At 41.5% G+C, this 14,782-nt stretch overlaps 1 pseudogene; it reads left to right on the top strand.

Annotated features, from left to right (window-relative positions):
• The first annotated feature begins 13,730 nt into the window (after positions 1 to 13,730).
• The window catches only part of LOC136499562 (7-deoxyloganetin glucosyltransferase-like), a 35,005-nt pseudogene continuing 33,953 nt past the window's right edge, over positions 13,731 to 14,782 (top strand).

Raw genomic sequence — 14,782 nt, 5'->3', positions numbered from 1 at the left:
CGGCCATCGACGTGCGTTGCGGCGAATGTGTGGGCGCTGGTTTTCTTTCTTGTCCGTCAAGTAGATGCATGTACCTGTGTTGTTGTTTGTCTCCTGGTTATGTGCTGTCATTCGGTTGTTTTTTCTTTTTCCTGTCAATTATTTTGTGGAAGATAACAGCTGTAAAAATCTTCCAGAAGATAACAACCATAAATATCTTCCAGAAGCTTAGTCCTGTGATGTACATGTGCTGTTTTCTGTTTTTTTGGTTGTGGTGTATCATGTTACGTGGCAATTGCTCATTTGTTGAAAATGTGGAAGACAACAATCAACAAAATCTTCCAGGAGATGTGTAGTCAGGTACACCAGAAAAAACACAGGCACAAGCCTACCAGGTTTCTCTGCTCTGTTTCTCCACCCACCCACCCCCAGAAAAAACACTGGCTCGTGGCTGGCTCGACTCGGCTCAGCTTGGCTCGTTATGATAACGAGCCGAGCCGAGCCAAGATTTTAGCTCGTTAGCTATAACGAGCCAACTCGAGCCAGCTCGCGAGCTAAACGAGCCAAGCTTCCAGGAAAAAAGTATCATTTAAGGTTGTTAGATGCATGAATACTATAGTATTTTATTATACTTGTATATATATTAGCACATATTAATTTTTTATTCGATTTAAGGTTGTTAGATGTATTTCTTTTATATTATTATTATTCTCAAACTTTAGATAAATACAAATGTTATATTTTGTGTATTTTTTTATACCTGGCTCGCGAGTTTAACGAGCCAGCTTGAGCTTTTAACGAGCCGAGCCGAGCTGGCTTTCTGGCTCGTTAGGATAACGAGCCGAGCCGAGCTAGCTCGTTATTTTAACGAGCCAGAACGAGCCGAGCCGAAACGAGCCGAGCCGGCTCGTTATGCAGCCTTAGGCACCCCCATTGGACACTCCCATCGCACCACGCTTCCCGCTACATCGCGCTTCTCGCTACCAATTCCACCACCAAATGCCAAGGACGACGTTTCTTTCCTCCAGCATCCTGTTCTTCTTCTTCCTCTCCCTTTTCTTCCCTCTTCTACTTTCTCCTCCCACTTTGCTAACTCTACGGAGCTACAGCGTGTAGGGGGGCTTAAGCCCCTACGCTGGATCGGCCCCTACCCAATGCAGAACCTGGCAAAGCGCAAAGCGTGCACGAGGGTGAAGCTAGGATAAACAATCGCTGGGATCAGTAACTTATGTTGCCACAATATATATAATATCATGCATAGCATCAAATTAATAAAATAACAATGATATATTCTGCCAAAATGAGCTTCCACACCGGTAGTTACCTTCTACATTTCCCTCTATGGCCACGATCTTTTATCTTGTGAAAGCGAGAACTATCAGATCATCGATTAGAATTGTGGCTAGAAATCCTTGTTCTACAAAGCATATGATACAATTATTCGTAAATCCATCTTTAGTGTGATTTCTCAATATTGTCTTCATAAATTTTATTGCTAGAAAGCAACTCTCCATAGATGCAATGGTGATAGGAAGGACTAGTACTAGCTTAAGAATCCAATAGAGACCAAAGGAAAAGCAAAAATGTTTTTTTTAACGACCATCATTCTAGCAAGCTCAGAAATAGTGTTCAAGTTGGCAAATCTTTCATCAGCCGCTATATTATCACTGTAAATGTTAAGCTTATGATCAAGAACCTTTGGTTTATGTTGAATCGAAATCGTCAGGGTATGACTTAGCCAGTTCTATTAAACCCTCAAATATGAAGACCTCGAAAAAATTCTTGGGACCAAAGGCACGATACAAGTAAGCAATTGCGAATTTACCTCATTGAAATGATCACTAAACTTTGTAAGCTGCAAATTAACAACTGGGTTCAAGCAATCATATCTATTATGCTGATAATTGGCGCAATTGCTTTTTTTTCTTGGATTATGGCAATCAATATAGTCCTCGTATGTTTCCAACTTAGGAATGACATGTTCTTCTCAAAAGGAGTATACAATCTGCAACAGAGAATCCTAAACATTGGCCCCGTTCGCTTCGCTGAAAAAACAAGGCGAAATACTGTTCCGGTTGATTTATTGTGAGAGAACACTATTCCGGCTGAAAAAACAAGCTGAAAAAGACGGAGAAGCAAACAGGGCGAATCCCTAATTTTCTAAAATTTCTATTTGGTTAAGTTCACCTCTAACATGGCCTCCAGGATATCTTTATCTTTCCTCTTCAAGGACAATGACAAATAATTTGCATGTCCTAAGAGCAGCTCTAATGTTGATGGAAATCGAACCATGGAAGGAGAAAATCGAACCCTGAACACTAGAGGAAGCGAACCGTAGCTGTCAGACGCAAAATCGGACCTCATAGACGCGCCGAACCGAGGGAGTTAAATATTGTTTCTTGCGCGGACGTTGCCTCTACCATACGCATGCACCTGGTAGCGTGAGTGGACGGAGAGATAAATTCTCTGTGTACATGGGCCCCATAAGCCGCTGCCGAACCATATCAGCCAGTTAATAGTATTTTTCTCTTACAACAAACCATTATCAGCCGAGATTATTAGCTCAGAAACCAACCAACGAACAGACCGTTCAACCGAACCATATGGTTGGCTTCAACACTAGAGGTGCCCTAAACAACATTAAGGGTAAGTGGAACAGAAAGTCAAAATCTCCTTGTCATAGTCTAGAAGACCAAGAGCTTGGCATCTCTTTGCATCATTTATAGACATTCTTTCTGAAGATACTGGAGCACATTAATAGCTTCAGAAAACAAATTGCTTAGGCTCTTAAGAGCCAGAGGGTTGGAATTCTGCAAATGTTTGTTACACCAGGACAGGACAGACTGTTAACTAGCGTTTGCCCCACCTGATTTTGCAATGTCTGCTAGAGCTGCGGGCTGGGCCGCTGGCGGCCTGGTCCGGCAAGCTAAAGGAAAAAAAAAAGCAAAAAATATTCCATTGCCGGGATTTGAACCCAGGTATCCTAATTGGCTACAGAGCTTAAAGAAGACTAAAGCTTTTTTTTTTTAACAACTCCATTGTCGACTCTGAGGGTTTTTTTTTATTATTATTTTAGCAGAAAAAAGACTAGTATTTAAAAGAGTATTGTTCCAAACTAAAATTTTAAGAACTAGTTCTTTTAGTCACACCAATTAGATCATGGTGCAACCCGCAGCTGCAATCACGCTACGCATTGGCGTGGCTAAATTCGTCGATAGTATTTTTGACGTGTGCTACTGATATAGAGATTGAGTTACGCCATCTAATTTAGCATGACGTGAGTCATGGCATACTGGTTGACGTGGCTCATATTCTATATCATCTTTTGGTGATCCAAAAACAGAGAACATATAGAGTGTCCGGCCTAAAAAATGTTGTAGTTTTTTACATAGATGTGAAAATCAAAGACGACCCATTTTGCTTAGATTTGGTATCATAACTTTTGTAGTTTTGGAAATAAAATTCTTACCTAAATGCTATATTTGAGTTTTGTTAAGCTATTTTTTCTTGTCATTTCAAAACAAAGGACCTAGGGATCGACCTAAAAAAATTGTAGATGCTAAAAACCAAGCACCATCGATTTTTCTTGGATCTGGCATGTATCGTAGCTTTTTTTTTTAGTTTTAAAATTAAAATTCTTTCCAGAATGCTATATTTGAATTTTTGGGTAAGTTGTTTAACCCCAAAATGGTTTTAAAAATACGAGAAAAAATTATCTAACTTCTTGATTTGGACAGTAGTATTTTTGTCATGTAATTTCTTTACATACTTGCTCAAGTGAAATATAAAATTCCTTTAAAAGCACTTGCTCAAAATTAGGTTTTAATGTGAAATCAGATTTAAAAAACTTCAAAACAAGCTCAAATTTTTCATGACTACTAAAGATAATGCACATGTATGGTATATGATGCATCTAACAAATGAAATATAGAACAAATGATCATTTAAGCAGTGTTGAGAGTGTTTTAAATTAAATTATTTAAATAACCATTATAAATGATCATATATAAGTAAGTTATAGTATAATATAGAATGATCATTTCCAGGACTTGGGCTGTAGCCCCAAGACCAGGCTCTGAGCTCCCTACAGCGGTCAGACTCAAAACGCTTTGGACCCGTATGTGTATGTGCCCTTTTTCAAGTTGGTGTGGGTTTGGTGCTCTGATTTGCAAAGCAAATACACAACTGGCGCATTATTATTAATATAATAATAAAAATATATAATTTTTTTGTATGAATACACATCCCTATGAACACAAACACACATTACCCTTATGAACACCTTGAAAGGCTGAGACTAAGGTGGTAAATCTCTATGTGCCTGCTCACTCCTAGTATGTGTATGTGCCCTTTTTCAAGTTGGTGTGGGTTTGGTGCTCTGATTTGCAAAGCAAATACAAAACTGGCGCATGATTATTAATATAATAATAAAAATATAGATTTTTTTTGGGTATGAATACACATCACACAAACACACATTACCCTTAGAACACCTTGAAAGACTGAGACTAAGGTGGTAAATCTCTACGTGTCTGCTCACTCCTAGCTAATCTGCCGTCACACTAACTTTGGGGATTTATTTTCATTCTTTGCGTGAACCAACAATGGTAAGGATTGCCCTTACCACAATTTTTTTTACAAAATACCATTACTAGAATTTAATTATTTTCCTAAATCACACTGTCGAAAAACTAAACCAGAAATTACGAGTAGATCCTATCAAATCAAGGATTTGAACCGAATATGCAAATTCCACCACAAGGAACGTAATCAGGTTACGCTTAACATTTTGGCCGCCCCATCTACGGATGATTAACTTTTTGGACAAGGTACATTACAAACTTCTATAAACTCCACAATATCATGTAAAATATTTTATAGTTAAAAAGGTTGGACATCACACCATAGATTTGTGTAGATATTTTTACAAAAGCATAAATTAACATACGACTGAGAACAGATGAAGCACATGATACATGCATTTGAAATATGCGTGTATATCCATAGCAACATATGCAACATCCAGATGAAACACTTGCAGCATATGTATGAAATACCTCAAACACTTGAAACATGCGCTTGAATCATGCATGTTATGCAACATCCAGATGAAACACTTGAAATATACGTCTGGAAAAAAACTCAAACACTTGAAACATAAGCTTGCAACATGTGTATAATATCATTGCAACATATGCAACATCATAGGATCTACTTTTGCAACATCCAGATGAAACACTTGAAATATGGGTCTGAAACGACTAAAACACTTGAAACACAGTGTCGTCGGCCTACCTGGTGGGAAACTATGGTAGCCAGCAAGTTCACTGTCCCTCCTTCCCCAGCCTCCATGACCCCAAAGCCCCTCCTCCTCCTTGCTATCGTACGAGGGTGAGTACCGCGCGACGATCACGAGCCTCACCGGCGGCGCTCGCACCCATGGCCCTGGCTAGGAACCACACCAACGAGGAGGTGCCCAGGGCGTGGAAGGCGGTGCCGGGTCAGAAAGACACACGGGACACTATCGACGCGAGGGAGAAGCATGCGGCGACGCCGACCATGGCCGGTGATGGTTAGGCGTGGGAACGGCGGCAGGCCTTATCTGCTTCGAAAGGAATGAGTCAATGGGGAGTGGGGGAGATATTTTTTAGAGAGAGAGAGAGAGAGCAGGTGTTGTATGGCCGGTAGCGCGCAGGCCTAGAAAGCGCAGTGTCCGAACGGATGAACTTCCTGAGGAGAGCTACCGTAGCTCAATTGGTATGGCCGCTCGAGGTAACGTGAACATTGAGGACTCGAGTTCTGATTTTTTACCACTTATCACTCCCGATTGCCCACTACCAGATCCAAATCCGACAGTAATGGGGGTTCCGACCCAAGAGTAATTGCCTGTTCTAGTGTAATGAGATTTGTCCAAGAAACATTCAACTTGTTATTTGTGCAGCTCTTTAGCATTAGAGCTTCATTGTGCATTTTGAGGTTTATGACAGCAAGCCCTCCTTCCTCTCTTGGGATACATAACATTTCCTAAATAGTTTTTGGTGGTTTCCATGCATTTAGTATTTAGCAATCCTTTATTATTGATGATGCTGGGAGGGTGAAGGTGCTCATATAGAAAGTGGGAAGTGAAGAGCAAACTTCTTTTGTTAAAGTGGAAAGTCAATAGAAGACTACATTCGTTAATTTTATTGGGTATATTATGGGTTTGGCCCGTATAATATTTAATAAATCAAATAAAACTCTATGGTCCGTAACATTAAGCGTTGTATGGTTTAATATCATATGGGATTTTGACTGAACATTGACTCAGCTTATTTGGTTAGAAATTATCCATCTTAATTGAGAAGCTGAGAAAAGGACACAGGAGTGCCACACGCGCGCGCGCGCCGCCGCTGGCCGGGCTGGGTCGTGGGCGTGGGCGTGGCTGTGGCCATGGCAGGCAGGGGGCGAGTGAGCGGACGGGCAGGCGTGGCTAGATTTTGCCACTTAATCCACATAATTACGGGAGTTTCTCTCTTTTATGGTGGAGGCGAGATGATTGCACCAGTTACCGTCTCTTCGTGTCTCCATCTCCTGAGTTCATCCGCTGGCTTTCTCCCTCCCCGCCATAGGCATAAAAGGAAAAGTCCTCCATCAGTCCAATCCTTCCTTCGCTTTCGAGAGACCACATCTCAGCCGCCCTTTGCCTTTCCCCATCCCGTACCTCTGCGCGCACGGAGCAACGGGAGAGCAGTTGCCTTCGGAACCCTTGTGTGCCTGTGAACCTTGCACATGGTATGCGGTGATTAGGTTTTTGGGGAGCGATTCCACAACTGCTCGTCCATGTCAATGTCTTCTTCCTGGAGATCGCTCATGGAACAGCAAGGTGTCTTCTTCCTGGTGACCATTCGTGGGACTGCACTACGAACACCTTCCTGCATCGACTGTGGTCCACAACTTCAAGCAACGCATTATGTCTGGTGCGAATGGAGGCTCCAATGCCCTCGGCATGGGACCCTCCGCTGGGTACACTCTTAACTCTATGATTACCGTACTTTGCGTACTTACTGTATCTATTAGTATGTCATACTTGCATGCTGTAGCGTTTGTTAGTGATATATACATACACATATATGTCGTCACGAAGCTGTTGATGTTTTATTTCTGGATTAAATTGACTATGAAAATGCCTAATTATCTAATAATCCAAAAACCTAATGTTAGGCAATTTTCTGTCAGTGGTTTTGCTGCTGCTTTGAAGCTGAGTAACTTTGATGGTAAGAATTTCATGATATGGCGACCCAAGATGGTGTTGTGGTTGACTGCTGTGAACTGCTATCATGCCACATAGGGGAAGCCTGAACAATTTACTCCTGAGGAGGAGCAAAAGTTCTTAGCTGTCGATAACCTGTTTTAAGGCGCCGTGATTAGTGCACTTCATAGTAAGTATGAGAAAAACTACATATCTTGCACATCAGGCAATGAATTATGGGATGCTCTTGAGGCAAAGCTTGGAGTTTCTGATGCTGGTAGTGAGCTGTACCTTATGGAGCAGCTGTATGACTACAAAATGGTTAAAATTTTAACCATTCTGTAGTGGAATAGGCTCATGAGATACAGGCGCTAGCAAAGGAACTAGAATATTTTCATGTTTGTTGCCCGATAAGTTTGTGGCCAGCGGTATAATCGCTAAGCTGCCACCTTCTTGGAGGGATTTTGCTACTTCTCTAAAACACAAGAGATAAGAGTTTAGCGTGGCTGAGCTTATTGGATCTCTTGATGTTGAGGAGAGGGTGAGAGCAAAAGACAACCGTAGAAAAGAAGTTGAGTCTTCCGCTGCCAATATGGTGCAGAAAAAAAACTCATTTGTATCCTGTAATAAAAAGAATAAGAACATGCAAGAGAACAATAATACAAAGCCTAAGAAAACTACTGGGTTTAAGAAGAAAAACAACAAGAAAGGTGAAGGTTGCTTTGTTTGCGGGAGTGATGAGCATTGGGCAAGTGCGTGCCTAGACCACAAATATAAGCAAGAAAATAAATCAGTAAACGTTGTGATTAACGAGACTGGAGGAGGAACATCTGGGTATGGTAATTCTTTACCTTTTGTTCTTTCAGTTTGTCTTTCACCTGAGTGGTGGATGGATAGCGGTGCTAATATTCATGTGTGTGCTGATGTTTCTTTGTTTACTTCCTATCAGGCCGGCGGGACTGGAACCTTGTTGATGAAAAACGGTTCGCATGCGCGTGTTCTTGATGTTGGTATGGTCGTTCTAAAGTTTACTTTGGGAAAGATGGTGCTATTAAAGAACGTGCAGCATGTCCCCTCCATCAAGAAGAATCTTGTTAGCAGTTCTCAAATGTGTCGCGATGGCTTTAAAATTGTGCTTGTGTCTAATAAGTGTGTTGTGTCGAGACATGGAACATTTGTTGGAAACTGTTATGATTATGGAGGCTTGTTCCGCTTATCTTTGCTTGATGGTGTGTGTAATAAAGTAGTGAACAATGTTAATGTTTTGGATGAGTCGAATATTTGGCATTCACGACTTTGTCACATTAATTTTGGCTGTCTCACGCGGCTTGCAAATATGAATTTAATCCTGAAATTTAACTTAGTCAAAGATTCTAAGTGCCAGGTGTGTGTGCAATCGAAGCAACCGCACAAGCCTCATAAGATTGCTGAGGCGAGGAACTTGGCACCATTAGAACTCATTCATTCTAATTTATGAGAAATGAATGGCGAATTGACTAAAGGCGGTAAACAATACTTCATGACATTTATAGATGATTGTACTAGATTTTGCTACGTGTATTTGTTGAAAACTAAAGATGAAGCGTTGCATTATTTTAAAGTCTATAAAGCTGAGGTAGAAAATCAACTTGAGAAGAAAATCAAACGTTTGCGGTCCGATCATGGGGGAGAATATTTCTCAAATGAATTTTCTGAGTTTTGCGTGGTGCATGGAATTATTCATGAGAGGATGCCACCACACTCTCCATAGTCCAATAGGATTGCAGAGAGAAAGAACCGCACTCTAACTGATTTGGTTAATGTCATGTTAGAGACTGCGGGACTATCTAAGGAATGGTGGGGTGAGGCTATATTGATAGCGTGTCATGTCCTGAATAGGGTGCCCACAAAGAACAAAGAAATTACACCATTTGAGGAATAGGAGAAGAAGAGATTAAATCTCTCTTACCTACGAACTTAGGGTTGTTTGGCAAAGGTGAATGTGCCAATAAACAAAAAGCGAAAGCTTGGACCAAAGACTGTTGATTGTGTTTTTCTTGGTTATGCTATTCACAGCATGGGTTATAGATTTTTAATTATAAATTCTAGTATTCCTGAGATAGCTGTTGATACAATCATGGAATCTAGAGACACTATATTTTTTTAGAATGAATTTCCCATAAAAAATGCAACTAGCACGACTGGTCATGAATTTATAATTTCTCATAAGCATGCAAATTTTACTCTGATAGAACAAATTGAGGAACCCTATATGCAAAATCCTGAGGAGGATGACACTATAGTCACTAGAAAAAGTAAGAGATAGAGGACTGCATAGTCTTTTGGTGATGACTATATTATGTACCTTGTGGATGACACACCAACGACCATTGAAGAGGCATATTCCTCTCCTGATGCTGACTTATGGAAGGAAGCAATATGGAGTGAGATGGATTCTATTATGTCTAATGGAACTTGGAAAATAGTTGATTGTCCTTATGGGTGCAAGCCTATAGGGTGCAAATGGGTGTTCAAGAAAAAACTTAGGCCTGATGGTACTATTGAGAGGTATAAGGCAAGACTTGTGGCCAAGGGTTATACTCAAAAGGAAGGTGATGATTTCTTTGATACTTATTCACTGGTTGCCCATTTGACTATAATTCGAGTTTTGTTTTCCCTAGTAGCCTCTTATGGTCTTATCAGTGTTCGCCTAAACGGTCTAAACGGCTGATTAAACGGCCACTAAACGGTAAATGGTGGTAAACTATTTTGTTTAGGGGGTAAACGGAAATTAAACGGTTAAACGGTCAAAAAATGGTCTAAACGGAACGGACATAAACAATATTAAACGGGCTAAACAGCTATTTAAACGGCTGTTTAGGCGAACATGAGGTAAATCTAGTTTAGTTTTGTATAGATAAATTTGTATACTTAAGTTTATTATATTTATAAATGTGTACACTTGATATGTTACATGCATAAATATCTATATTTGGTTCTTTTCACATGCATAAATATATATACATACCAAAATAATTAATTTTTACTCGGATAAATATGTATAAATGCTAGAATACTTGATTTTTTACATGCACATATATAATTATATGTATTTTTTTAAAAGTACAAAACTGTTTAGACCGTTTAACTTCGTTTAAACATCGTGTAAATAGTCTAAACGCTAAACGAAGGACGACCGTGTAAAGACTGTTTACCGGTTACGAAAACATTGGGTCTTATCGTTCATCAAATGGACGTTAAGACAGTTTTCCTAAATAGAGAGTTAGAGGAGGAGATCTATATGGATCAGCCAGATGGGTTTATAGCAAATGGTCAAGAAGGCAAGGTATGTAAATTATTAAAGTCATTATATGGCCTAAAACAAGCTCCTAAGCAGTGGCATGAGAAGTTCGACAGAACTCTAACATCTGCTGGCTTTGTTGTGAATAAAGATAACAAATGTGTGTACTATTAGTATGGTGGGGGTGAAGGAGTTATTTTGTGCTTATATGTTGATGACATACTGATCTTTGGATCCATCCTCAAAGTGATTGAGGAGGTGAAGAAATTTTTATCTAATAATTTTGAAATGAAAGATTTAGGAGAGGCTGATGTTATTCTTAATATCAAGCTTCTAAGAGAAGGTGATGGTGGGGTAACTCTGTTACAATCCCACTATGTGGAAAAGGTGCTGAGTCGCTTTGGGTTTAGTGACTGTGAACCTGCTCCTACACCTTATGACCCTAGTGTGCTATTAAGAAAAAATCGGAGAATAGCAAGGGATCAATTGAGATATTCCTAGATCATTAGTTCGCTCATGTATCTTGCTAATGCAACAAGGCCTGACATCTTATTTGTTATGTGCAAGCTAAGCCGGTCTATGTCAAACCTAGGAGATGATCACTAGCATGCTCTTGAGAGAGTGATGCGCTATCTAAAAGGCACTATGAGCTATGGTATTCGTTATACCAGACACCCGAAGGTGCTGGAAGGCTATTGTGATGCCAACTGGATCTCTGATGCTGATGAGCTTTATGCCATAAGTGGATATGTGTTTTCGCTTGGAGGTGGTACTGTTTTCTAGAAGTCTTGCAAGCAGACTATCTTAATGAAGTTTATAATGGAAGCAAAACTCACAGCATTAGACACCGCTGGCTCTGAGGCTGAGTGGCTTTGTGATCTCCTTATGGATTTACCGGTTGTTGAAAAACCCATACCGGCTATTTCTATGAACTGCGATAACCAGATTGTGATTACGAAGGTTAACAGTTCTAAAGATGACATGAAGTCCACAAGGCATGTTAAGAGACGACTAAAATCTATCAGAAAATTAAGAAACTCTAGAGTAATAGCATTGGACTATGTTCACACGTCTAACAATCTAGCAGATCAATTCACTAAGGGTTTGTCACGCAATGTGATAGAAAGTGCATCGAGAAAGATGGGTTTGAGACCCACATGAATTTACTATAGTGGTAACCTGTTCTATGTGATCGGAGATCCCGTGAAGTAGGATGGTGAAACAAGCTAGTAGTAAATTGTGAGGAAAGATCCTTAGTAAGACTTATTTCTAATGGATATCTTTCCTTTCTATAAGGCAGGTTGGTTTTTATCTTAATGTGTTCCAAGTGGCTTGCTAAAGTGAAGATGTTGTCCTACAGAACATCTTTTGAGGAACACACCTATATGAGTCAGATTGCTGGTCATAGTCTTTGAGATTTGCGTGATCTCTAAATACTCATGAAAGGCACTGGAGTATGACTTATATGCTTCAAATAGAGGGGATGCCTTTTGCAGCCTAGTATCAGCTAAGGACTTTAGTGACATTCACCTCATAAAAAACTGTCAATTCAAGGCTTAGTCTATTATTCAGTTGTGACTGAGTGAAACTATTGCTCTAGATGGATGTTAAACTTAACAGTCTCCATCAAAACACTGGTATATAAAAGAAATATGATTCTGAGACTACTTTGTTATAAACCCTAGAGTTTAGTGAGGATTGTTGGGTATATTATGGGCTTGGCCCGTATAATATTTAATAAATCAAATAAAACTCTATGGTCCATAACATTAAGCGTTGTATGGTTTAATACCGTACATGATTTTGATTGAACGTTGACTCGGCTTATTTGGTTGGAAATTATCCATCTTAATGAAGAAGCTGAGAAAAGGACATAGTTTTGCCACACGCGCGCGTGCGCCACCGCCACCGGCCAGGCCGGGTCGAGCCGTGGGCATGGCAGGCAGGCGGTGAGCGAGCGGACGAGCGGGCGTGGCCAGATTTTGCTACTTAATCCACATAATTACAGGAGTTTCTCTCTTTTATGGTGGAGGCGAGATGATTGCGCCAGTTACCATCTCTTCGTGTCTCCGTCTCCTGAGTTCGTCCACTGACTTTCTCCCTCCCCGCCACAGGCATAAAAGGAAAAGTCCTCTATCAATCCAATCCTCCCTTCGCTTCCGAGAGACCACATCTTAGCCATCCTTTGGCTTTCCCCGTCCCGTACCTCTGCGTGCACGGAGCAACGGGAGAGCAGGTGCCTCTAGAACCCTCATCCGCCTGTGAACCTTGCACAGGGTGTGCAGCGATTAGGTTTTTGGGAAGCGATTCCTTGACTGCTCATCCACGTCGATGTCTTCTTCCTAGAGATCGCCCATGGAACAACAAGGTGTTTTCTTCCTGGTGACCATTCGTGGGACTGCACTGCGAACACCTTCCTGCATCAACTGTGGTCCACGACTTCGAGCAACGCACTATGTCTGGTGCGAATGGAGCCTCCGATGCCCTCGGCATGTGACCCTCCGCTGGGTACACTCTGTTAGAAATGATAGGCAATATAAACGCTGAAGAACAGTAGATCAAACATAGGGGACACGAGATTTTAATGTGGAAAACCCTTCCAAGGAAGAAGGAAAAAAAACCACAAGCACCAGCCAGCAAATCTTCACTATATCGGGTGAGGTTACAAACGTCGGGGATTTACAACCTTTCTTATCCCAAGACGACGGCTTATAGGAGGTATATTTACAACTTTTCTTATCCCAAGCCTCTCGGCGACGGGCCTCACTTCACTCCGGCAGAAGTTAGCCTTTATCTTGTACATAACTGAATATGGATCACAACTCAACACACTCTTAACTCTTTGATTACCGTACTTTGCATACTTACTGTATCGATCAATATGTCATACCTGCATGCTGTAGCGTTTGTTAGTGATATACATATACACATATATGTCATCACGAACATGCTGATGTTTTATTTCTAGATTAAATTAACCATGAAAATACCTAATTATCTAACAAATTTTGTGCGTCCTGCGGCCGGCGAAAAAGACGCGACGTTAGTTGAAACTTTTTTTCCTTATAGTATCGGCGTCGCTTGATTCGCAGGGACCTTGCCGTCCATTTCAATTCATCCTATGATTAATAAAAGCGACTAACACGCACGGTGGCACAGGGCAAGCAGCCAAGCACAGATCGAAGCCAAGCCAAGTTGCCAGTCACCAAGAGCTTGCAAGCCATAGCAGCAACACAAACCGCGATGCCGCAGCCGCAGCCGCATGTCGTGGTGGTGCCCTACCCAGGCTCCGGCAACATCAACCCAGCGCTGCAGCTGGCCTAGGTACTACGCCACCACAGCATCTTCGTCACCTTCGTCGTCACCGAGCACAACCACCGGCGTGTCCAGCAGGCCGCAGACACCGAGGGCGCTGTGAGCGGCCGCGAGGGGTTTTGTATCGAGACCATCCTGGACGGGCTGGAGGACACTGACCGTGACCAGCAGGACTACGACCTCGGCCTGTCCAAGGCCACCACCCACCGGTGCGCGGTGCCACTGAGGGAGCTCGTCGCGCGGCTCTGCGGTGACGGTGGCGGCGGCGCAACCAGTGCCGGCCCTAAGGGTAGGCCACGAGGTGCAACGGCCGAGGGCCCAAGCGGAGGAGAAGCCCAAGCCTAGGTATACAAACCCTCAGGTCCTATAGTCTATTAGACATTAGCAAACTAATAAGAAGAGAGACATAGAACTGGCTAGGCGGTCCAAAAAAACAACATTGACATTTCTTTCCTACTTTTCTTTTCTCACGGCCCTCGGGTAGAGAGGAGGCGAGGAGTCACGCTGCACACAACACACTCTGATCGTGAGTTCGGGACGTGCGCCTTACACGCGCGGAGCTCGTGAGCCGCGCCGCCGCGAAGAGCTAGACTGCCGGAGATATGGACACGGCGCACGAGAACGGCGACCAGGCAGGGGTCCACGACGACGACATCTTGATTCTTTTCTTCTTATGAATTGCGATCACCGATTAGTTGTTTAGGTCCAAGGTATTTTTTTTCCTTTTTATTTTTAATTCAAATTAATTATTTGTATAGTATTCCAGACTTCTAGTACTTTGTACCCATATAGTCATATTTTTCTTCTAATTTACATGTTAGAATTTTATAATGGTACTTAAGAAACATTTGTCATGGGTGAGAAAAAAAACGAATATATTATTTTTTTAATCTACATTATTCCTCGATAATTATCATACATCTACAAATATATTCCTTAATCTATATTGTTCCTCGATAATTATCAGACATGTTAAATTA

The sequence above is a fragment of the Miscanthus floridulus genome, chromosome 13 (assembly GCF_019320115.1).
Source record: "Miscanthus floridulus cultivar M001 chromosome 13, ASM1932011v1, whole genome shotgun sequence".
Classification (NCBI taxonomy): domain Eukaryota; kingdom Viridiplantae; phylum Streptophyta; class Magnoliopsida; order Poales; family Poaceae; genus Miscanthus; species Miscanthus floridulus.
The sequence above is the reverse complement of the archived record's forward strand: the minus strand, read 5'-3'. Positions and strand labels throughout refer to the sequence as shown.